This window comes from Ursus arctos, unplaced genomic scaffold (assembly GCF_023065955.2).
Source record: "Ursus arctos isolate Adak ecotype North America unplaced genomic scaffold, UrsArc2.0 scaffold_21, whole genome shotgun sequence".
Classification (NCBI taxonomy): Eukaryota; Metazoa; Chordata; class Mammalia; order Carnivora; family Ursidae; genus Ursus; species Ursus arctos.
In genome coordinates this window covers 55,174,805-55,200,969 of record NW_026622886.1, presented here as the reverse complement: position 1 = coordinate 55,200,969, position 26,165 = coordinate 55,174,805, and the positions used below count along the sequence as shown (strand labels likewise).

The window sequence follows — 26,165 nt, the reverse complement described above, 5'->3', positions numbered from 1 at the left end:
TTCTTTGGTTCTGGGGTGTAGTGTTCTCTATATATCTAAGAGGTCCAACTCGTCGAGTATGGCATTCAAAGCCTTTGATTCTTTGCTTAGTTTTTCCCAGGGTGTTCTGTCTATTTCTGAGAGTGGAGTGTTGAGGTCCCCTACTATTAATGTATTTTATTTATATGTCTCTTTATTCTGGTTAAGAGTTGGCTTGTGTATCTTGCTGCTCCCCTGTTGGGGGCATATATATTTATAATTGTCATATCCACTTGTTGAATACTTCCTTTAAGAATAATATAGTGCCCTTCTGCGTCTCTAACTATAGTCTGTAGTTTAAAATCCAGTTTATCTGATATGAGAATTGCTACCCCAGCTTTCTTTTGAGGTCCATTTGCGAGAAAGATGGTACGCCATCCCCTTACTCTCAGTCTGAATGCATCTTTGGGTTCGAAATGAGTCTCTTGTAGACAGCAAATGGATGGGTCATTTCTTTTTAGCCAATCTGCAACCCTGTGGCGCTTTAAGCAATAATTTAAACCATTTATATTAAGACTGAGTACTGAGAGATATGCTTTTAATGCTGCCATGTTGTCAGTAAAGTCTTTGTTTGTATTGGCTGTGACTTTCTGTTTTGTATCACTCTTGGGGCCTTTTTACTTTTTTAGAACCCCCCGTAATATCTCCTGTAGGGCTGGTTTCGTGGTTATGAAATTGGTTAGTGACTGTCGATTCTGAAATGTCTTTATTTCTCCATCAATTCTGAATGACAGCCTTGCTGGATAAAGGATCCTTGGCTGCATGTTTTTCTCTGAAAGAGCTTTAAAAATGCTCCCCCAACCCTTTCTCTCATTCCAGGTCTGTGTAGACAGGTCTGACGTAATTCTGATGCCTTTGCCTTGGTACGTGAGAAATTTCTTTGCCCTGGCCGCTTTCAATACTGTATCCTTGGATCTAATATTTGCGAAATGCACTATGACGTGACGTGGCGTAGGTTTGTCGTGGTTGAGCTTGGGAGGGGTCCTCTCTGCCTCTTGGACACGAATGTTTGTTTCCCTTGCTAGATTAGGGAAGTTTTCAGCTACAATTTGTTCAAGTATCTCTTCTAGACCTCTGTTTTTCTCCACCCCCTCGGGGATGCCGATGATTCTAACATTGGATCGTTTCGTTGAGTCAGTAATCTCCCGTAGCCAACATTCGTGGGCGTGGATTTTTTTAAGACCATCTTCTATTTTCATTTTTTCCTCTATTAACCCATCCTCCAATTCACTAACCCTTTCCTCTGCTTTGGTGACCCTGGCCGTCAGAGCCTCTAGTTTTGCCTGCATTTGGCTCATAGAATTTTTAATTTCTGTCAAATTCGCTCTCATTTATGCCCTTAGGGATTCTATATTCTCAGTAACATTTTCCTTAATACTTTTTTCAAGTCTACTCATCTTGACCATTGTTACTCTGAATTCCATTTCTGATAATTTGGTTACATCCATATCCGTTACTTCTGTGGCACAGGCCAGAGACTCACTGTCTTTTCTTTGTTGGGGGGGGGCTTCTCCTTCTTGTCATTCTGATGAGGAGAGGTTGCGGGGTTTTCCAGAGCCCAAATTATTGACTGGGTCCCAGGCCGTGCCCCTTGTTTTATAGGGATCTTAGAGATGTGGGCTTCTTCTTTAAAGATTTTATTTATTTACTTATCTGAGAGAGGGAGACAGACAGTCAGCAAGAACGGAACAGAAGCAGGGGAGTGAGAGAGGAAGAAGCAGGCTCCCAGCGGAGGAGCCGGATGAGGGACTCCTTTCTGGAACGCTGGGATCACGCCCTAAGCCGGAGACAGGCGCTCAATGACTGCGCCACCCAGGCGCCTGGGGTTGTGGGCTTCTTGATTTTTCAGCCTGCCTTCTGTGTTCTGGGGGAGGGACCTGCCACGCCCATACTCAGGCAACCCTGTTTGGTTAGAGTCTCCGTGTCCCCCGCGAGGGGGGATGGGGATGGGCACTCTCTGAGCTGGTATTTCCAGGCTTTTGTTCTCTGGCGGCTTTCCCTGGCGGTCAGCTATGCCTCTTCTGAGAGTCAGAGCAGCAGAGGCTGCATTGTCACAGAACAGAGGGATTGCGGCCCGTTCTCCACTGATGTTCTGGCCACTTTATCTCTGTTACTGTTGGTGCTGCTCAACCCTGCAGCGTCCCGGGATGTGCGCACCAACCCGGCGTCCCTGCCCTCACTTCCAGGGCCGGCGCATCTCTGTCCTTTGTGTTTCTAATGCCGCCAGCCACCGGCCACCCCTGGCGCTCCCGGGTCTCCTGGTCTCAGTCTATGCCCGGTGAGCACACCAGGATTCCGGAGTTTCGTGAGAAGCCTGGTGGCGCGCGCACCCGGTTCAGGGTCTCAGTCTGCTGTTTCGCGGGTGCCGACCGTGAGTCCGCCCGCTCCCCCGTGCAGGTGGCCTGCCAGCCGCCAGCCACCCCGCGCGCGCTCCGGGAGCTCCCGGTCTCAGTCTGGATCCCGTGAGCACACCGGGATTCCGGTGTTCTGGGAGATGCCTGGTGGAGCGCGTTCACGGTTCACCGGTCTCAGTCCACTCTCTCGCGGGTGCCCTCCATGAGTCCGCCCGCTCCCCCGTGCAGGTGGCTTCTGCTTTTCGGCGCCCAAACGCGGCGGCTCCCTCCCCCTTCCATTTATCTTCCGATATCTGTGCACGGTTTACAGCTCCCCTCTTGGTACCTCAATACTCAGCGCTGGAGATGTTCATTTGTAGAGATCCAGATGTATCTTCCTGCGTCTCAGGCTGAAAATGTGGTTATTTGGGCTGGTCTGTTACCTATCCAGCTCGACTCAGGGGACCGGCTGAAAAAGGGGTCCCCTACTCCTCCGCCATCTTAACCCCTCCTGCCTGGACCACAACTTCTTAATCCAGTCATCTGTTGAAGGGCATCTTGGCTCCTTCCACGATATAGCTATTGTGAACAGCCCTGCTATGAACATTGGGGTGCATATGGCCCTTCTCCTCACTACGTCTGTATCTTTGGTTTAAATACCCAGTAGTGCAATGGCTGGACACAGGGTAGCTCTATTTTTAATCTTTTAAGGGACCTCCAATCTTTTTCCAAAGAATACCAACTTGCATTCCCACCAACAATGTAGGAGGGATCCCCTTTCTCCACATCCTCTCTAACAATTGTTTCTTGCCTTGTCAATTTTTGCCATTCTAACTGGCTTAAGTTGGTATCTCCGTGTGATTTTGATATGAATTTCCCTGATGGCTAATGATTTTGAACATTTTTTAGAGTGTCTGTTAGCCATTTCTATGTCTTCACTGGAAAAGTGTCAGTTCATATCTTCTGCCCATTTTATGATGTTTATTTGTTTCTCACGTATTGAGTTTGAGAACTTCTTTGTAGATCTTGGATACCTGTCTTTTCTCTGTAGTATCATTTGCAAATGTATTCTCCCATTCCGTGGGCTGCCTCTTTGGTTTTCTGTTTCCTTGGCTGTGCAACAGTTTTTATATTGATGAAATCCCACAAGTTCATTTTATCTTTTGTCTCTCTTGCCTTTGGAGATGTGTCATAAAAAAGGTTGCTGTGGCTGATGTCATAGAGGTTGCTGCCTATGCTCTTCTCTCGGATTTTGATGGATTTCTGTCTCACATTGAGGTCTTTCATCCATTTAGAGTTTATCTTTGTGTATGGTGTTAGGGAGTGGTCACATTTCATTCTTTTGCATGTAGCTGTCCAATTTCCCCAGCACCATGTATTGAAGAGACTTTTTTCCACTGGATGTTGTTTCCTGCTTTGTCAAAAATCAGTTGCCCAGAGTCGAGGGCCCATTTCTGGGTTCTCTATTCTGTTCCATTGGTCTATGTGTCTGCTTTTGTGCCAGTACCATGCTGTCTTTGTGATCACAGCTTTGTAGTACAGCTTGAAATCTGGCATTGTGATGCCTCCAGCTTTGTTTTTCCTTTTCAACAATTCCTTGGCGATTCGGGGCCTTTTCTGGTTCCATACAAATTTAAGGGCTGTGTTTTCGAGTTCTTTGAAAAATGTCATCGGTATTTTGATTGGGATAGCATTGAAAGTGTAGATTGCTCTGGGTAGCATGGACATTTTAACTATGTTAATTCTTCCGATCCATGAACATGGAGTATTTTTCCATCTCTTTGTGTCTTCCTCTATGTCTTTCAAAAGTGATTTATAGTTTCTAGAATATAGGTCCTTTACGTCTCTGGTTAATTCCTAGGTAACATATGGTTTTTGGTGCTATTGTAAATGGGCTGGATTCCCTAATTTCTCTTTCTTCAGTCTCATTATTCGTGTATAGAAATGCAACTGATTTCTGAGCATTGATTTTCTATCCCACCCCATTACTGAATTGCTCTATAACTTCTCATATTTTGCGCGTGTATTCTATTGGGTTTTCCATATAGAGTATCATGTCATCTGTGAAGAGAGACATTTTGACTTCTTTGCTGATTTGGATACCTTTTATCCCTTTTTGTTGTCTGCTGTTGCAAGGACTTCTAGTACTATGTTGAATAATAGTGGCGAGAGTGGGCATCCTTGTTGAGTTCCTGATCTTAAGGGAAAGGCTTCCAGCTTTTCCCCATTGAGAATATTTTCTGTAGCCTTTCCATAGATGGCTTTTATGAGATTGAGAAATGAACCCTCTATTCCTACACTCTGAAGGGTTTTAATCAGGAAAGGATGCTGTATTTTGTCAAATGTTTTTTCTGGATCAGTTGAGGGGATCATATGGTTCCTGAGTCTTTTCTTGTTGATATGATGTATCACGCTGATCGATTTGCGAATATTGAACCACGCTTTCATCCCAGGGATGAATCCCACTTGTTCATGATGGATAATCGTTTTAATGTACTGTTGGATTCTATTAGCCAGAATCTGGTTGAGGATTTTGGCATCTATATTCATTAGGGAAATTGGTCTGTAATTCTTCTTTTTGAGGGGGTCTTTGCCTGTTTTGCGGATCAAGGTAATATTGGCCTCATAGAATGAGTTTGGTAGCTTTCCTTCTGTTTCTATTTTTTGAAATAGCTTTAGGAGAATAGGTATTATTTCTTCTTTGAATGATTGGTAGAATTCCCCAGGAAAACCGTCCGGGCCTGGAGTTTTGTTATTTGGAAGGTTGTTTATCACTGGCTCAATCTATTCACTGGCTTGGATGGCTATGTATTTCCCCATTAGGACTGCCTTTGCAGTATCCCATAGGTTTTGGACCATTGTGTTTTCATTCCCGTTGGTCTCCATAAATTGTTTAAATATATTTTTGATTTCCTGGTTCATTGGGTCATTCCTGAGCAGGATGGTTCTTAGTTTCCAAGTGTTTGAGTTTTTTTCCAAAATCTTCCTTGTTTTTGAGTTCCAATTTCAGAGTGTTGTGCTCTGAGAATATGCACGGGATAATTTCAATCTTTTGGTATCAGTTGAGACCTGTTTTGTGTCCCAGAACATGGTCTATTCTTGAGAATGTTCCATGGGCATTAGAATAGAATGAGTATTCTTTGGTTCTGGGGTACAGTGTTCTATATATATCTATGAGGTCTATCTCATCTAGCATGGCATTCAAAGCTCTTGTTTCTATGTTGGTTTTCTGCTCCGGTGCTCTGTCTGTTGCTGATAGTGGAGTGTTGAGGTTCCTACTATTAATGTATTTTTATCTATATATCTCTTTATTCTGGTTAAGAGTTGGCTTGTGTATCTTGCTGCTCCCCTGTTGGGGGCATATATATTTATAATTGTCATATCCACTTGTTGGATACATCCTTTAAGAATAATATAGTGCCCTTATGTGTCTCTAACCATAGTCTTTAGTTTCAAATCCAATGTGTCTGACATGAGAATTGCTACCCCAGCTTTCTTTTCAGGTCCATTGGCGTGAAAGATGGTATTCCATCCTTTTAGTCTGAATATATCTTTAGGTTCAAAATGAGTGTTTGTAGACAGCAAATGGATGGGTCATGTCTTTTTATCCAATCAGCAACCCTGTGGTGTTTTATGGGAGCATTTAGGCCATTTACATTGAGACGGATTATTGAGAGATGTGATTTTAATGATGCCATATTGCCAGTAAAGTCTTTGTTTCCATAGATTGTGACTTTATGTTCTGTATCACTCTTGGGGCCTTTTTACTTTTATAGAACCCCCCCCCCTTAATATCTCCTGTAGGGCTGGTTTTGTGGTTAAAAAAATTGGTCAATGACCACGATTCTGGAAGGTCTTTATTTCTCCATGAATTCTGAATGACAGCCTTGCTGGATAAAGGATCCTTGGCTGCATGTTTTTCTCTGAAAGAGATTTAAAAATGCCCCCCAACCCTTTATCTCATTCCAGGTCTGTGTAGAGAGGTCAGACGTAATTCTGATATCTTTGCCTTGGTACGTGAGAAATTTCTTTGCCCTGGCCGCTTTCAATACTGTATCCTTGCATCTAATATTTGCGAAATGCACTATGACGTGACGTGGCGTGGGTTTGTCGTGGTTGAGCTTGGAAGGGGTCCTCTCTGCCTCTTGGACACGAATGTTTGTTTCCCTTGCTAGATTAGGGAAGTTTTCAGCTACAATTTGTTCAAATATCTCTTCTAGACCTCTGTTTTTCTCTACGTCCTCAGGAATGCCGATGATTCTGACACTGGAACGTTTTATTGAGTCAGTCATTTCCCGTAACCTACATTCCTGTGTGTGGATTTTTTTTGAGTCCAGATTCTCTTTTAGCTTTTTCCTCTACTAACCCATTTTCCAATTCGCTGATACGTCCTTCTGCCTCATTCACCCTGGCCAACAGAGCCTCTAGTTTTGACTGCATTTGGCTCCTAGAATTTTTAATTTCTGCCAGATTCGCTCACATTTCTGCCCTTAGAGATTCTATGTTCTCATTAACAATTTTGTCAATATTTTTTTCAAGTCTACAAATCATCTTGACCATTGTTACTCTGAATTCCATTTCTGATAATTTGGTTATATCCATATCCATAAGTTCTGTGGCAGAGGCCACGAACTCATTGTCTTTTCTTTGCTGGGGGCGGGGGGACTTCTCCTCATCATTCAGATGAGGAGAGGTTGTGGTGTTGTCCAGAGCCCAAATTATTGACCACGACCCAGGCCGTGCGCCCTTGTTTTATAGGCATCTTAGGTATGGGGGCTTCTTGATTTTTCAGCCTGCCTTCTGACGTAGGGGCCTGCCGTGCCGATACTTGGGCAACCCTGTTTGGGTAGAGTCTCTGTGTACCCTGCGAAGGGGGATGGGGGTGGGCACACTGTGAGCCGGTCTTTCCAGGCTTCTTTTCTCTGGCGGCTTTCCCTGGTGGTTTGCTGTGCTTCTTCTGAGAGTCAGAGCAGCAGTGGCCGAATCTCAGCCTCTGTCTCAGAACAGATGGATTGTGGACCATTCTCCACTGATGTTCTGGCCACTTTAACTCTGTTTCTGTTGGTGCTGCTCAACCCTGCACTGTCCAGGATGTGAGCCCCACACCTGGCTTCCCAGCTCTCACCTACAGGGCCAGTGTCTCTCTGTCTGTGTTTCTAACACCGCCAGCCGCCCCTGCATGCTCCAGGAGCTTTATGTGTCTCTTTCTTACACACATTTGCACAAGCTTCCGTTTTCATGACAGAGGACTGTGAGATGCCAGATGGTTTCTCTACGGTGTTCCTTCGTAGATTCAGTACATGGCACTTTCCTTATGTTTTCTTAGGCACTTGTACAAACGGTTTCATCTTCAAGACTGAAGACGTGACTTCAAAGATGGCTTCGGTACAATGTTCTTTCCTAAAGTTGGTTCACCTCCCTTTCCTTATGCTTTTATTCCCAATCAGACACATGCTTCCATCATCATGACAGATTATGGGACTTGGAAAACCCTTTCCATACCCTCTTCTTCCTGAGATTACGTCTATGGCTGTTTCCTTAAGGTTCAACACACGTATTGGTAAACCCTGCTGTTTTCACTGATCAATGTTGCCTTGTCTCTACAAAAACATGGTTCGCTGAATTGACTGATGGCACTTTCCTTTCGTTTTCACACAACTTTTGAAGGGCTTTCCTCCTCATGACTGATGTGAGTTGAGAGATGCTTTCCTTGTAGTGTTCTTACATGGTTCAACAAAAGGCATTATCTTGATGCTTGCAGGCACAGTTTTGTACAATGCTCCCAATTCATGACACCAGATGTGAGGTGCAAGATGCTTTTATATAGAGTGTTCTCTCCTTGAGTAAAGTAGGTGTCCCTTTCCCTATGCATTTGTAGACACTTTTGAAAATCTTGACATCTTCCTAACAGAAGATGTGACTTGGATGAGGGTGTCCATTCGGTGTTCTGACTGAGATTTGGGTATATTGTTCTTTCCTTAAGGTTCAACGCACGTATTGGACAACGCATATATATTCCTGGGTCACCACGTTACTTCGATGTTGCCTATCAACACTGACCTGGTACTCACAACTACTTAGGACCTCTCCTTATGCTTTCACTCACACTTCTGCATGTACTTCCATCTTCATTACAGAAGATGTGAGTTGGGAGATTTTTTCCAAGGGTGTTCTTACCTGAGCATACAGCATGTTCCTTAGGTTTTCATACAGTTTTGGAACATACATCCATCTTCATGAAGGTAGTTGTGATTTGGAAGGTTGTCTCTAGATGGTGCTCTTTCTTAGTGTTAAGCATATGGCACTTCTCTTACGGTTCAACAGAGATATTTGAAAATCTCTCTTCATACATCAGGATGTTTGAAATCTCTTCCTCTATACAGAACATTGGTGCTCAGAGTCGAGTAAATGGCATTTCTTTACACATTCCCTCACCCTTTAGCCAATGCTTCCAGGGTCATGTGAAAAGATGTTTCAGAGGGTATTCTATGGAGTTCTCTTGTAAAGTTAAGCATACGATAATTCCCTTAAGCTGAGAAACACTCTCTTGTATATGCTTCCAGCTTCATGAAAGAACACGTGCCTTTAAAGATGGATTAGGTACTGTCCTTTTTTGGAGCCATGTCTCTGCCACTTTCCTTATGTTTTCACCACAACGTTGCAAACATTTTCGTCTTCATGACAGAAGCCGTGGTTTGTAAGATGCTATCTACTAAGTTTATGGCACTTTCCTTAAGTTTCAACACATAGGGAAGAAAACCCTGGTTGATCCATTTGTCAGGAGGTGGGTTCGATATCGTTTTCTATCTAGACAGATTTGGTTCTCAGAATTAAGTAGACAGCCCTTTCTCTACGTGCTTGCACACACTCTTGCCAAGGCTTCCATCTTCACAACAGAAGTTGTGAGTTGAGACATGATGTCTATACAGTGTTCTTCTATAGAGTGAGGCAACGCGCTTTATGCATCTCTTTTTGTACACACTTTTTCACATGCTTCCTTTTTCATGCCAGAAGACAGTGAGATGCAGGGCGCCTGGGTGGAACAGCACTTAAGCGTCTGCCTTCAGCCAGGGCGTGATCCCGGCATTGTGGGATCGAGCCCCACATCAGGCTCCTCCGCTGTGAGCCTGCTTCTTCCTCTCCTACTCCCCCTGCTTGTGTTCCCTCTCTCACTGGCTGTTTTGCTGTCAAATTAATAAATGAAATCTTAAAACAAAAGAAAAAGAAGGGTTGCAGATTGGATAAAAAGAAATGACCCATCCATTTGCTGTCTACAAGAGACTCATTTCGAACCCAAAGATGCATTCAGACTGAGAGTAAGGGGATGGAGTACCATCTTTCACGCAAATGGACTTCAAAAGCAAGCTGGGGTAGCAATTCTCATATCAGATAAATTGGATTTTAAACTACAGACTATTGTTAGAGATGCAGAAGGGCACTATATTATTCTTAAAGGAAGTATTCAACAAGTGGATATGACAATTATAAATATATATGCCCCCAACAGGGGAGCAGCAAGATACACAAGCCAACTCTTAACCAGAATAAAGAGACATATAAATAAAAATACATTAATAGTAGGGGACCTCAACACTCCACTCTCAGAAATAGACAGAACACCCTGGCAAAAACTAAGCAAAGAATCAAAGGCTTTGAATGCCATACTTGACAAGTTGGACCTCATAGATATATAAAGAACACTATACCCCAGAACCAAAGAATACTCATTCTATTCTAATGCCCATGGAACATTCTCAAGAATAGACCATGTTCTGGGACACAAAACAGGTCTCAACCGATACCAAAAGATTGAAATTATCCCGTGCATATTCTCAGACCACAACGCTCTGAAATCGAAACTCAACCACAAGGAAAAATTTGGAAGAAACTCAGACACCTGGTGACTAAGAACCATCCTGCTCAGGAATGACTCAATAAACCAGGAAATCAAAAATCAAATTAAACAATTTATGGAGACCAATGGGAATGAAAATACAACAGTCCAAAAACCTATGGGATACTGCAAAGGCAGTCCTAAGGGGGAAATACATAGCCATCCAAGCCTCACTCAAAAGAATAGAAAAATCTAAAATGCAGTTTTTATATTCTCACCTCAAGAAGCTGGAACAGCAACAGAGGGACAGGCCTAATCCACGCACGAGGAAGCAGTTGACCAAAATTAGAGCTGAAATCAATCAAGCAGAAACCAGAAGTACAGTAGAGCAGATCAACAGGACTAGAAGCTGGTTCTTTGAGAGAATCAATAAAATTGACAGACCACTGGCAACGCTCATCCAAAAGAAAAGAGAAAGGACCCGAATATTAATATTATGAATGAAAAAGGAGAGGTCACGATGAACACCATTGAAATTGGAAGGATTATTAGAAATTTTTATCAACAGCTATATGCCAATAAACTAAGCAATCTGGAAGAGATGGAATCCTTCCTGGAAACCTATAAACTACCAAGATTGAAAGAGGAAGAAATTGATTTCTTAAACAGGCCAATTAATGATGAAGAAATTGAGTCAGTGATAAACAACCTTCCAAATAAGAAAACTCCAGGCCCGGACGGTTTTCCTGGGGAATTCTACCAAACATTCAAAGAAGAAATAATACCTACTCTCCTAAAGCTATTTCAAAAAATAGAAACAGAAGGAAAGCTACCAAACTCATTCTATGAGACCAATATTACCTTGATCCCCAAACCAGGCAAAGACCCCCTCAAAAAGGAGAATTACAGACCGATTTCCCTAATGAATATGGACGCCAAAATCCTCAACAAGATACTTGCTAATAAAATCCAACAGTACATTAAAAGAATTACCCATCACGATCAAGTGGGATTCATACCTGGGATGCAAGCGTGGTTCAGTATTCGCAAATCCATCAGCGTGATATATCATATCAACAAGAAAAGACTCAGGAACCATATGATCCTCTCAATCGATGCCGAAAAAGCATTTGACAAAATACAGCATCCTTTCCTGATTAAAACCCTTCAGAGTGTAGGAATAGAGGGTACATTTCTCAATCTCATAAAAGCCATCTGTGAAAAGCCTACTGCAAATATTATTCTCAATGGGGAAAAGCTGGAAGCCTTTCCCTTAAGATCAGGAACTCGACAAGGATGCCCACTCTCGCCACTATTATTCAACATCGTACTGGAAGTCTTTGCAACAGCAATCAGACGACAAAAAGGGATCAAAGGTATTCAAATCGGCAAAGAAGAAGTCAAAATGTCTCTCTTCGCAGATGACATGATACTCTATGTGGAAAACCCAAAAGAAGCCACTCCCAAACTATTAGAAGTTATAGAGCAATTCAGTAACGTGGCGGGATACAAAATCAATGCTCAGAAATCAGTTGCATTTCTGTACACGAATAACGAGAACGAAGAAAGAGAAATTAGGGAATCCATCCCATTTACAATAGCACCAAAAACCGTACGTTACCTTAGAATTAACCAGAGACGTAAAGGACCTATATTCTAGAAACTATAAATCACTCTTGAAAGAATTAAGGAAGACATAAAAAGATGGAAAGGTATTCCATGCTCAAGGATCAGAAGAAATAACATAGTTAAAATGTCCATGCTACCCAGAGCCATCTACACTTTCAATGCTATCCCGATCAAAATACTGAGGACATTTTTCAAAGAACTGGAACAAATAGTCCTTGAATTTGCATGGAAACAGAAAAAGCCATGAATCTCCAAGGAACTGTTGAAAAGGAAAAATAAAGCTGGGGGCATCACAATGCCAGATTTCGAGCTGTACTACAAAGCTGTGATCACAAAGACAGCATGGTACTGGCACAAAAGCAGACACATAGACCAATGGAACAGAATAGAGAACAGAGAAATGGACCCTCGGCTCTTTGTGCAGCTAATATTTGAGCAAGGAGGAAAAAACATCCGGTGGGGAAAAAAGTCTCTTCAATAAATGGTGCTGGGAAAATTGGACAGCTACATGCAAAAGAATGAAACTTGACCACTATCTCACACCATACACAAAAATAAACTCCAAATGGATGAAAGACCTCGATGGGAATCCATCAAAATTCTAGAGGAGAACATAGGCAGCAACCTCCACGACATCGGCCAAAGCAACCTTTTTCATGATACATCCCCAAAGGCAAGAGAAACAAAAGATACAATGAATTTATGGGACTTCATCAAGATTAAAAGTTTCAGCACAGTCAAGGAAACAGAAAATCAAAGAGGCATCCCACTGAATGGGAGAAGATATTTGCAAATGACACTACAGATAAAGGACTGGTATCCAAGATCTACAAAGAACTTCTCAAACTCAATACACGAGAAACAAATAAACAAATCAAAAAATGGGCAGAAGATATGAACAGACACTTTTCCAATGAAGACATACAAATGGCTAACAGACACATGGAAAAATGTTCAAAATCATTAGCCATCAAAGAAATTCAAATCAAAACCACACTGAGATACCACCTTACACCAGATAGAATGGCAAAAATAGACAAGGCAAGAAACAACAATTGTTGGAGAGGATGTGGAGAAAGGGGATCCCTCCTACATTGTTGGTGGGAATGCAAGTTGGTACAGCCACTCTGGAAAACAGTGTGGAGGTCCCTTAAAAAGTTAAAAATTGAGCTACCTTATGATCCAGCCATTGCACTACTGGGTGTTTACCCCAAAGATACAGACGTAGTGAAGAGAAGGGCCATATGCATCCCAATGTTCACAGCAGCAATGTCCACAATAGCTAAATCGTGGAAGGAGCCGAGATGCCCTTCAACAGATGACTGGATTAAGAAGTTGTGGTCCATACATACAATGGAATATTACTCAGCTATCAGAAAGAACGAGTTCTCAACATTTGCTACAACATGGACGGCACTGGAGGAGCTAATGCTAAGTGAAATAAGTCAAGCAGAGAAAGACAACTATCATATGATTTCTCTCATCTATGGAACAAAAGAACTAGGAAGATCGGTAGGAGAAGAAAGGGATAAAGAAAGGGGGGGTAATCAGAAGGGGGAATGAAACATGAGAGACTATGGACTATGAGAAACAAACTGAGGGCCTCAGAAGGGAGGGGGGTGGGGGAATGGGATAGACCGGTGATGGGTGGTAAGGAGGGCACGTATTGCATGGTGCACTAGGTGTTATACGCAACTAATGAATCATCGAGCCTTACATCGGAAACCGGGGATGCACTGTATGTTGACAAACATAATAAAACATTAAAAAAAGAAAAAAAAAAAAACTGTGAGATGCAAGATGCTTTCTCTATGGTGTTCTTTCAGAGACTTCAGTATATGGTACTTTCCTTATGTTTTCTTAGACGCCTGTTGAAATGCTTTCATCTTCATGATAGAATACGTGAGGTGAAAGATGGCTTCGATACAATATTCTGTCTTAAATATTCGTTATTGGCTCTTTCCCTATGCTTTTATTCCCACTCTGAAACATTCTTCCATCATCATGACAGACGACGGGAGTTGGAAGACTGTTTCCATGCACTCCTATTACTGAGAGTTACATCTGGGGCTGTTTCCTTAAGTGAACCTTAAGGAAACACATATAGGGAAGCCCTAGTGTCTTCACTGATCAAAGTTGCCGTCTCTCTACACAAACTCTTTAGCTAATTGACTGATTGCACTTTCTTTTTGTTTTCACACAACCTTTTCGAACGGCTTTCATCCTCATGAAAGAAGTGAGTTGAGTGATGCTTTCTGTGTAGTATTATTACAGTTTTAAACGAAGTGCATTATCTTGATGCTCGCAGGCACTGTTTTGCACAATGCTCCCACTTCATGAGAAAAGATGTGAGGTGCAAGATGCTTTTAGATAGAGTATTCTCTCCTAGTGTAAAGTAGGTGACACCTTCCTTATGCATTCGTAGACACTTGAAAAACTTGCGATCATCCTCACAGAAGCTGTGACTTGGAAGATGGTGTCCATTCGGTGTTCTGACTGAGATTTGTATATAGTGCCCTTTTCCTTAAGGTTCAAGGCACGTGCTGGACAACGGGTGTATATTCATGGGTCACCATGTTACTTCGATGTTGCCTTCTATCAACACGGAGTTGTTTCTCACAACTACTTAGATAGGACCTCTCCTTATGCTTTCACTTGCACTTCTGCAAGTACTCCCATCTTCATTACAGAAGATGTGAGTTGAAAGATTTTTTTCCAAGGGTGTTCTTACCTGAGTATACAGAATGTTCCTTAGGTTTCATGCAGATTTTGTAACATACATCCACCCTCATGAACTTGATTTGGAAAGTTGTCTCCAGATGGTGCTCTTTAATAGTGCTAAGCGTATGGCACTTCTTTTACCGTTCAACACAGATATTTGAAAAAGCTTCTCTCTTCATGCATCAGGATGTTTGAAGTTTCATTCTCTATACAGAACCTTGGTGCTCAGAGTGGAGTAAACGTCATTTCTTTACAAGTTCCTTTACCCTTGAGCTAATGCTTTCAGCCTCATGAGAAAAGATCTGAGTTTCAGACAGTGTCCTACGGATTTCCCTCATAAAGTTAAGCGTACGATAATTCCCTTATGCTGAGAAACACTTCTGAGAATGCTTCCAACTTCGTAAAAGAAGACGTGCCTTGAAGGATGGATTCGGTACGGTCGTTTCTTGAAGCTAAGTCTCTGCCACTTTCCTTATGCTTTCAGGGCAATGATGCAAACGTTTCCATCTTCATGACAGAATTTGTTGGTTGAAAGATGCTATCTACCCAGTGCTCTCACCTACTATTAAGTTTATGGCACTTTCATTAAGGTTCAACACACAGGAAAGAAACCCCGGTTGATCCATTTGTCAGGAGGTTGGTTTGATATTGTTTTCTATCTACACAGATTTGGTTCTTAGAATTAAGTAGACGGCACTTCTTTATGAGCTCGCACACATTCTTACCAAGGCTTCCGTCTTCACTACAGAAGTTGTGAGTTGAGACATGGTGTCAATACAGTGTTCCTGTATAGAGTGAAACAACGCGCTTTATGCGTCTGTTTTCACAGACAGGTTTGCACATACTTCCGTTTTTATGACAGAAGACTGTGAGATGCAAGATGCTTTCTCTATGGTGTTCTTTCGTGGACTTCAGTATATGGCACTTTCCCTATGTTTTCTTAGACACCTGTGCCAATAGTTTCATCTTCACGACCGAAGATGTCAGGTGAATGATGGCTTTGATACAATGTTCTTCTTGAAGATTGGTTAGTGGCCCTTATGCTTTCATTCCCACTCTGCAACATGCTTCCATCATCATGACAGAGGATGGGAGTTGGAAGACCCTTACCATGCTCTTCTTACTGAGAGTTACGTCTATGGCAGTTTCCTTATGGTTCAACACACATATTGGAAAACCCTGGTGTCTTCAGTGATCAACGTTACCGTCTCTCTGCACAAACCTGATTCACTGAATGGAGTGATGGCACTTTCTTTTCGTTTTCACACAACATTTTTGATCGGCATCCTCTTTTTTTGGAAATTTTGTTTGGAAATTTTAATATGCCTTTCTCAATATCTGATGGAAAAAGCAGACAAAACATTGGTAACAAATGTGACCTAATTGACGTCTATGTAATATTGCATAATACGTGCAGAATACATTATTTCCAGTGGTCATAGACTATTTACCCAAACAGATGATATGTTGTTCCATGAATCATGTCTACATTTTAACATCCTGAAACTAACTAGATTCTATTCTTAGGCCACCAAGGAATAGAGCCCGAGTCCTCATGAAAAGAAGACCAGGAAATCCCTCCATGTTTAAAAATTCAATGTAACTTTGCTGCATATCCTAAGGGTCAGAGAGGGAATCGCAATGGACATTTTCCACCTTTTCTACATCAGGGCTCACACACAATGGCCCTTTGTCTCTGAAGAGCACTGACTATCCTAACATAGACAGGACTTAAGCCTCCTATCAGGGTTCTGCATGTCCCAGGCACACCTGGCAGCCTTGGCCCGTGCCCACACACACCTCCCTCCAGCTTTCCTTTCTGGTGGCATTGTGTTAAGGTAGTCAACATAGCCATATGGAGATGAGAAGCTCCCCACTCCTAGTGATGATGTTGCTATTGTCCCCACCAAGCTAATAACATGATTTCTGAGAGAATTACAACAAAATAGCAGTTTCTTGACCTTCATGAAAGTGTGAAAATCATCTTGTGAGTCATCTTTTCGAAACACGGTTTCACCATGTGTTCTTTTCTCTGGAAAAGATATAGACCCAATGGTAATTATGGCTCCTGAGCACCTGCTCTTGGGAGAATCCATACTGGCTCTGAGTAGCATTCTCCCTCGTAAACTTCTCAACTGGGGTGTAGATAGAATGAGTCCCATTTTTAGATGGATAGACAAAGGCTCAGAAATGATATGAATTACAGAGGATTTTAGTGTCAGAAACCTAAGTGGGATCTCCAAACTGACTCCAAATCCCTTGTTCTTCCATACAAGGTACCATTTCGCTCTACCCCAGGTCTTCTCAATCTGGAAACCTAGGAAGTATTAGGATTTTCTTGTTGTGTGGCCAAATGGAATGAATTCGGCTGCCTTTTCACCTCTGCCCATCATGATCATGAAGACAATTCTCTCAGTGGAGGACCTTTGAGTCGGAGACTTAAAGATCCCTAGGAATAGAGATACTATACTATTTTTCTGATATTAAAGTGACTGAAAGAACTATGCTTTTTTAATTGATGGAGGCTCTGGTCTGTAGAGTGTCCTGTAAGGTCGGAAATAGTATTTAAAGCAGTTAGCCTCTTCTATAGAGTGAGACAATGCTTCTAAAGATTTCCTAAATATTCCCTTACCTGTGATTATTTATTCCCAACCATCGTAGTGTTTCTATGTTACGATTATGATTTCATTAAGGCCAACGTTGCGGAGAAAGAACTTAGTGTATCCAGGGGCACTTTCGTGTTGTGACAGTGAGCTATTCTGTTGTATTCTGTAGTCCAAGGGAATGGTGCCAGACATCTCTAAGATGTGTAAAATTCTGACTGTAAATGATCTCTATGTTTCAGAGATTTGGGCAGGACAAGGGGAGGAGTCCAGAGACCATGAACGCCTCTGTTACCTGTGTTGACCATGGAGCAGGTAACCTTCTGTAGGGGTCCTTTGATGTCTCTTTACTATTGGAAAGGTGCTTTCATCTCACGTTCCACCATTTGGTAGTGATGATAAGGATAAGAGTAATTTTTATGTCATACCATCTGTGAGGCCTGATCTTGGCCTCCCAGGAAAGCTCTCCTTTAACATTTTACCCAGCTCAAAATGACTGGGCAAACCCTCAAAGCATGGGCCCTATTTCTGCCCCCAGCACTTATTGTCCATATGCATCAAAAAGAAAAAGAGAACCAAAAAATGCCTTTGCCAACATCAAGGTGAGAACACAAAAGAACCTTTCTTGCTCCTATAAGATTAAAGTCATACTGATTTGTACATACTGAAAACATAAGAAAAAGTCTGTCACTTTCTGGAACCTTCTTCCTCATCGTGATGTATAACTATAGTAGCACAACTCAGAACAAATATATGACCCTGCCCTAAATGTTCCTTCCCTGGAGCACTCCCTTCTTTGTGAAGATTGTGTCTCCCAGGCAGCTGTCTTTGACTTGGGTTTGAATAAAACTCTCTTCCTTCCTCTCTAAAATGTTTTAAAAGGTTCCTTCATTTAGTGTCAACAATAACACTCTGTTTTCAAGTGAAAAATAAATGTTCCTGGTTCACAACCGCGACAGAACAGAAGGCCGGCTTTTCCTTCCTTCCCTGTAGAACTAAGCATGTGTATATAGATTGCAGCACAAATGGGCTCACCCTAGAAGGATGTTTTGAAGGTCTGAGAAGCACTATCCACTCCATGGGTGAGACAAGAAGGCAAAGCTATTCCCGCTTGGAGCATTCCTTTTGGCGCTTAAAATTGCCTTGGATATGCATAAAAGCATTGCATTTCCTAAAGCCCAAGGCTGGAACAGTCTGAGAGCAGCTGACCTTGCCAGGAACCAGGCACACCCTTGCAGGAAGGGTTGGTGCAGAAGGGAAGGGGCAGGGCTCTGAGGGTGGTCTGCAGCTAGAGGGGTCCGCGAAAGGGGCCGTGTGTGTGTGTGTGTGTGTGTGTGTGTGTGTGTGTGTGTGTGTGTGTGATTGCAGCCCTGCCCATGATCCCCGTCATGCCTGCTCAGGGCGTTTAGCCAAGGAGGTGCCTCCTGGACCTCTGCACTCCCAGAGTTGTGAGTCATGGGGCCGGTTGCCTGGCATTCAAGGAGTTGGAAGCATCATACTCCCCAAGCAATCACCCCATGGGGGTGGAGCTAAGTCTCTGTGTGCAGATCCGGAGCAGCCCAAGGACGCAGACCAGGAGCCAAGGAAGTGGAGTTTTGAGAGAGTGGACCTGTGGAGTTCCTGGCTGGGTGAGTGCATGCTGTGTGGCCATAGGTGGGCTTTCTGGGAGTAGGGGTACCCCGGGTAAGAGGCGGGGTTCTGGAAGGGCATGTTGAGAGAGTTCATCATGGAGACTCAGTTTTCTTTCCTTTTTCCCTTGAAAGTCTCTTCTGCCTAGTCTCCGTCAACTGGCCATACACCCCAGACCCAGGAACTCCAGGGCACCCGCTCAGCAAAGCTTTTGTGGGATGGTTCGCAGACATTCCAGGGTTTCCCGTGTTCCCCAGGAAGAGCGAGAGAAAGGACCGCACAGTCCCCAACTTCAGTGCGGTGCCCCTGTCCCCCGACACAGTGCAGGTAATGGACCTTGAGCAGTTCCCCGAGTTCAGCAGGGTATTCCCTGTTCCCTCAGGCACAGGTGTGGCGCTAGGAAGGCCCAGAGCCGTTACCCAACTTCAGCATTGTGCTAGCTGTTTCCTGGGAATGGTGGCAATGGGCTGGGAGATAATTACTACTAAAAGACAAGTCTATGTTTCCCCTTCTCCCAGAAACCACAGCAGGTGTGCAGGCTTTAGGTCCGAGGAGCTGCTTCTCCCCATCTGACAACACTTCTCTGCTCTGGCTCCGCGAGACCCGACGTTCTGAACGTCTGCATCTGAGTCAGTGAGGCAGCTTGACACGGGATCCAGCATTCAGAGAAAGCGGCAGGTCCATTTGGAGAAATGTCATATCCACATCAGGACTGGAAGTAAAACCTCTCATTAACCCACCATCTCCTGGGTTTTTCTCTTTTCTCTAGTTGAGCCATGAAGTAAAACTTAAGTAATAGTTGTCAGCGTTCTGAATTTGGTGAAGGAGGTACTTAGTTTCTGAGCTTGGAGCACTTTGCAGGGGATCCCATTTTCTCTGTTCATTGACTGCTTATGAATGTATTTTGAACAGCTGTTTCCTAGAAACACTCTTTCATTAGAAAGGGAAGGTGAGGTTTACTCTTTGTCTATTTTTAAGATATACGTTTGACAGTGTTTATACAGTTGGGCCTAAGATATGGGTGAGTGGCCACCATTTAGTGTTAGATGGCCTTTTGTCGTCACATACAAATATGGATGATGTCTTTCCAATTCTCAAAGGTGATGTTTCATCACTGATTAGTCTTTTCATCCCAAGAGTTACAATGGGGGTCAAGGGAAAATTCAAAATTATTCAGAGCAGCATTTTCCTGTTTAAAATATATGCTGGTAGTAAGGAGGGCACATATTGCATGGTGCACTGGGTGTAATATGCAACTAATGTATCATCGAAATTTACTGTACTGTATGGAGACTATAACATTATGTAATAAAAAACAATAAAAAAATAAAGGTAAACCTTGTGTATCTAACTATACCAGATGTATCATCTCGATATTTTGAAGTGCCATATTCAATCTGCTGTTTCTTTGGTGGTGGAGTCAGAGGAGAGTCTTTAGGAATTCCTTTCGATAGAGGCATGGTGGTGGCTTCAATTGGGTAGGCGACAGGGGCCCTGGGCTGAGTTCTGGAACTGCTTTACTGATGCTGGGTGAGTCAGGTTATGCCAAAGAGTTTCTGTTTCTTCCCTATGAGATTGACAAAACCGGCTTCCAACGGAAAAATCTTTCGTAACGTGCAAACATGCTCACAAGTGCCTGTGCCAAGGTGAAGCAAATGCCATACACTGATCTGTAAGAGACCACAGTTTGCTAGCAGGAGATAAACCCGAACGAACACAACACGGGACACTTGAGGCAGAAACGGCTTCCGCCGAAAAATAAGTTCTTGATGTGGAAAACCTATCCAAAGTGGTTGTAGCAAAGTAACCAGAATGCCACACACTTATGTGTAAGAAACAACATTCCCCAGGCATGGACTAAGCCCAGACATCGTCACTGTGCTTTTGGTAGCATGAGGGAAACCCGAGCCCCACATCCCTGACCCATTTGGCAAAACACCGACTTCCAACGGAAACAGTTTTCCTGAGGTGCAGACCCTATCCCAAGTGGTTGTGGCAAGGTAAAGCAAATGCCCTCCACTTCTCTGGAAGAAATCACAGTGAACAGCCATGTTCTAAGCCCTCCCATCCTCCCTGGGCTTCTGGCAGCAGGAGTGAAAAGAGAGGAGCAGAGCACTGGGACCCGTTTGACAAAAACCGGCTTCCCACAGGAAAGTCTTTCTCCACGTGCAGACATGCTCCCAGGTGCCTGTGGCAAGGGGAAGGAAATGCCATACACTGACCTGGAAGAGACCACAGGGCCCAGGCACAGTCTGAACCCTTCCCTCATCCAGGCGGTTTTGCTAGCAGGAGTTCAACCCCAACGAACACAGCCCGGAGACCCCTGAGGCAAAAACGGCTTCAAAGGAACAATAGGTGCTTGCTGTGGAAAATGTATCCAAAGTGGGGGTAGCCAGGTCAACAAAGTGCCACACACCCAGGTGTAAGAAACAACATTGCCCAGGCATGGTCTAAGCCCCTCACCTCGTCCCTGTGCTTTGGGGAGCCGGAGGGACACCCGAGGCCCATGGACCTGAGACCCCTTTGCAAAAAGCCGGCTTCCCACAGAAAGAGTTTTCCAGAGGTGCAGACCCTCTCACAAGTGGTTGTGGCAAGGTAAAGCAAATGCCCTCCACTTCTATGGAAGAAACCACAGTGCCCAGCCATGTTCTAAGCCCTCCCATCCTCCCTGGGCTTCTGGCAGCAGGAGTGAAAAGAGAGGAGCACAGCACTGGGACCCGTTTGACAAAAACCGGCTTCTCACGGGAGAGTCTTTCTCCACGTGCAGACATGCTCCCAAGTGCCTGTGGCAAGGGGATGGAAATGCCATACACTGACCTGGAAGAGACCACAGGGCCCAGGCACAGTCTGAACCCTTCCCTCAACCCGGCGGTTTTGCTAGCAGGAGTTCACCCCCAACGAACACAGCCCGGAGACCCCTGGGGCAAAAACGGCTTCCGACGTACAATAGGCGCTTGCTGTGGAAAACCTATCCCAAGTGGGGGTAGCCAGCTCAACAAAATGCCACACACCCAGGTGTAAGAAACAACATTGCCCAGCCATGGTCTAAGCCCCTCACCTCGTCCCTGTGCTTTGGGGAGCCGGAGGGACAGCCGAGGCCCACGGCCCTGAGACCCCTTTGAAAAAGCCGGCTTCCCACGGAAAGAGTTTTCCTGAGGTGCAGACCCTCTCCCAAGTGGTTGTGGCAAGGTAAAGCAAATGCCCTCCACTTCTTTGGAAGAAACCACAGTGCCCAGCCATGTTCTAAGCCCTCCCATCCTCCCTGGGCTTCTGGCAGCAGGAGTGAAAAGAGAGGAGCAGAGCACTGGGACCCGTTTGACAAAAACCGGCTTCCCACGGGAAAGTCTTTCTCTACGTGCAGACATGCTCCCAGGTGCCTGTGGAAAGGGGAAGGAAATGCCATACACTGACCTGGAAGAGACCACAGGGCCCAGGCACAGTCTGAACCCTTCCCTCATCCCGGCGGTTTTGCTAGCAAGAGTTCAACCCCAACGAACACAGCCCGGAGACCCCTGGGGCAAAAACGGCTTCCGACGAACAATAGGTGCTTGCTGTGGAGAACGTATCCCAAGTGGGGGTAGCCAGCTCAACAAAATGCCACACACCCAGGTGTAAGAAACAACATTGCCCAGCCATGGTCTAAGCCCCTCACCTCGTCCCTATGCTTTGGGGAGCCGGAGGGACAGCCGAGGCCCACGGCCCTGAGACCCCTTTGCAAAAAGCCGGCTTCCACGGAGACAGTTTTCTTGAGGTGCAGACCCTCTCACAAGTGGTTGTGGCAAGGTAAAGCAAATGCCCTCCACTTCTCTGGAAGAAACCACAGTGCCCAGCCATGTTCTAAGCCCTCCCATCCTCCCTGGGCTTCTGGCAGCAGGAGTGAAAAGAGAGGAGCAGAGCACTGGGACCCGTTTGACCAAAACCGGCTTCCCACGGGAAAGTCTTTCTCCACGTGCAGACCTGCTCCCAGGTGCCTGTGGCAAGGGGAAGGAAATGCCATACACTGACCTGGAAGAGACCACAGGGCCCAGGCACAGTCTGAACCCTTCCCTCAACCCGGCGGTTTTGCTAGCATGAGTTCAACCCCAACAAACACAGCCCGGAGACCCCTGGGGCAAAAACGGCTTTCGACGAACAATAGGTGCTTGCTGTGGAAAACCTATCCCAAGTGGGGGTAGCCAGCTCAACAAAATGCCACACACCCAGGTGTAAGAAACAACATTGCCCAGCCATGGTCTAAGCCCCTCACCTCGTCCCTGTGCTTTGGGGAGCCGGAGGGACAGCCGAGGCCCACGGCCCTGAGACCCCTTTGCAAAAAGCCGGCTTCCCACGGAGACAGTTTTCCTGAGGTGCAGACCCTCTCACAAGTGGTTGTGGCAAGGTAAGGCAAATGCCCTCCACTTCTCTGGAAGAAACCACAGTGCCCAGCCATGTTCTAAGCCCTCCCATCCTCCCTGGGCTTCTGGCAGCAGGAGTGAAAAGAGAGGAGCACAGCACTGGGACCCGTTTGACAAAAACCGGCTTCCCACGGGAAAGTCTTTCTCCACGTGCAGACATGCTCCCAGGTGCCTGTGGCAAGGGGAAGGAAATGCCATACACTGACGTGGAAGAGACCACAGGGCCCAGGCACAGTCTGAACCCTTCCCTCAACCCGGCGGTTTTGCTAGCAGGAGTTCAACCCCAACGAACACAGCCCGGAGACCCCTGGGGCAAAAACGGCTTCCGACGAACAATAGGTGCTTGCTGTGGAAAACCTATCCCAAGTGGGGGTAGCCAGCTCAACAAAATGCCACACACCCAGGTGCAAGAAACAACATTGCCCAGCCATGGTCTGAGCCCCTCACCTCGTCCCTGTGCTTTGGGGAGCCGGAGGGACAGCCGAGGCCCACGGCCCTGAGACCCCTTTGCAAAAAGCCGGCTTCCCACGGAAAGAGTTTTCCTGAGGTGCCGACCCTCTCACAAGTGGTTGTGGCAAGGTAAAGCAAATGCCCTCCACTTCTCTGGAAGAAACCACAGTGCCCAGCCATGTTCTAAGCCCTCCCATCCTCCCTGGGCTTCTGGCAGCAGGAGTGAAAAGAGAGGAGCAGAGCACTGGGACCCGTTTGACAAAAACCGGCTTCCCACGGGAAAGTCTTTCTCCACGTGCAGACATGCTCCCAGGTGCCTATGGCAAGGGGAAGGAAATGCCATACACTGACCTGGAAGAGACCACAGGGCCCAGGCACAGTCTGAACCCTTCCCTCATCCCGGCGGTTTTGCTAGCAGGAGTTCAACCCCAAGGAACACAGCCCGGAGACCCCTGGGGCAAAAACGGCTTCCGACGAACAATAGGTGCTTGCTGTGGAACACCTATCCCAAGTGGGGGTAGCCAGGTAAACAATGCCACACACCCAGGTGTAAGAAACAACATTGCCCAGGCATGGTCTAAGCCCCTCACCTCGTCCCTGTGCTTTGGGGAGCCGGAGGGAGAGCCGAGGCCCACGGCCCTGAGACCCCTTTGCAAAAACCCGGCTTCCCACGGAGACAGTTTTCCTGAGGTGCAGACCCTGTCATAAGTGGTTGTGGCAAGGTAAAGCAAATGCCCTCCAATTCTCTGGAAGAAACCACAGTGCCCAGCCATGTTCTAAGCCCTCCCATCCTCCCTGGGCTTCTGGCAGCAGGAGCGAAAAGAGAGGAGCACAGCACTGGGACCCATTTGACAAAAACCGGCTTCTCACGGGTAAGTCTTTCTCCACGTGCAGACTTGCTCCCAGGTGCCTGTGGCAAGGGGATGGAAATGCCATACACTGACCTGGAAGAGACCACAGGGCCCAGGCACAGTCTGAACCCTTCCCTCAACCCGGCGGTTTTGCTAGCAGGAGTTCAACCCCAATGAACACAGCCCGGAGACCCCTGGGGCAAAAACGGCTTCCGACGAATAAGAGGTGCTTGCTGTGGAACACCTATCCCAAGTGGGGGTAGCCAGCTCAACAAAATGCCACACACCCAGGTGTAAGAAACAACATTGCCCAGCCATGGTCTAAGCCCCTCACCTCGTCCCTGTGCTTTGGGGAGCCGAAGGGACAGCCGAGGCCCACGGCCCTGAGACCCCTTTGCAAAAAGCTGGCTTCCCACGGAGACAGTTTTCCTGAGGTGCAGATCCTCTCACAAGTGGTTGTGGCAAGGTAAAGCAAATGCCCTCCACTTCTCTGGAAGAAACCACAGTGCCCAGCCATATTCTAAGCCCTCCCATCCTCCCTGGGCTTCTGGCAGCAGGAGTGAAAAGAGAGGAGCAGAGCACTGGGACCCGTTTGAGAAAAACCGGCTTCCCACGGGAAAGTCTTTCTCCACGTGCAGACATGCTCCCAGGTGTCTGGGGCAAGGGGAAGGAAATGCCATACACTGACCTGGAAGAGACCACAGGGCCCAGGCCCAGTCTGAACCCTTCCCTCAACCGGCCGTTTTGCTAGCAGGAGTTCAACCCCAACGAACCGGAGACCCCTGAAGCAAAAACGGCTTCCGACGAACAATAGTCGCTTGCTGTGGAACATCTATCCCAAGTGGGGGTAGCCAGCTCAACAAAATGCCACACACCCAGGTGGAAGAAACAACATTGCCCAGGCATGGTCTAAGCCCCTCACCTCGTCCCTGTGCTTTGGGGAGCCGGAGGGACACCCGAGGCCCACGGCCCTGAGACCCTTTTGCAAAAAGCCGGCTTCCCACAGAGACAGTTTTCCTGAGGTGCAGACCCTATCCCAAGTGGTTGTGGCAAGGTAAAGCAAATGCCCTCCACTTCTCTGGAAGAAACCACAGTGCCCAGCCATGTTCTAAGCCCTCCCATCATCCCTGGGCTTTTGGCAGCAGGAGTGAAAAGAGAGGAGCAGAGTACTGGGACCCGTTTGACAAAACCCGGCTTCCCACGGGAAATTCTTTCTCCACGTGCAGACATGCTCCCAGGTGCCTGTGGCAAGGGGAAGGAAATGCCATACACTGACCTGGAAGAGACAACAGGGCCCAGGCACAGTCTGAACCCTTCCCTCAACCCGGCGGTTTTGCTAGCAGGAGTTCAACCCCAACAAACACAGCCCGGAGACCCCTGGGGCAAAAACGGCTTCTGACGAACAATAGGCGCTTGCTGTGGAACACCTATCCCAAGTGGGGGAAGCCAGCTCAACAAAATGCCACACACCCAGGTGTAAGAAACAACATTGCCCAGGCATGGTCTAAGCCCCTCACCTCGTCCCTGTGCTTTGGGTAGCCGGAAGGACAGCCGAGGCCCACGGCCCTGAGACCCCTTTGCAAAAAGCCGGCTTCCCACGGAAACCGTTTTCCTAAGGTGCAGACCCTATCCCAAGTGGTTGTGGCAAGGTAAAACAAATGCCCTCCACTTCTCTGGAAGAAACCACAGTGCCCAGCCATGTT

General features: G+C 45.8%; 2 long non-coding RNA genes across 2 annotated transcripts in view; both read left to right on the top strand.

Annotated features, from left to right (window-relative positions):
- Positions 1-17,591, top strand: part of LOC130544492 (uncharacterized) — a 33,826-nt gene extending 16,235 nt beyond the window's left edge. Inside the window, exon 3 of the long non-coding RNA XR_008960803.1 lies at positions 17,381-17,591. This is a non-coding gene — a long non-coding RNA (uncharacterized LOC130544492). The remainder of the gene's footprint in view (positions 1-17,380) is intronic.
- Positions 17,592-18,681: 1,090 nt separating this feature from the next.
- Positions 18,682-19,809, top strand: LOC130544493 (uncharacterized). Its single transcript, XR_008960806.1, has 3 exons — positions 18,682-18,766; positions 18,902-19,094; positions 19,286-19,809. It is a non-coding gene; the product is annotated as an uncharacterized LOC130544493 (long non-coding RNA).
- Positions 19,810-26,165: the final 6,356 nt, after the last annotated feature.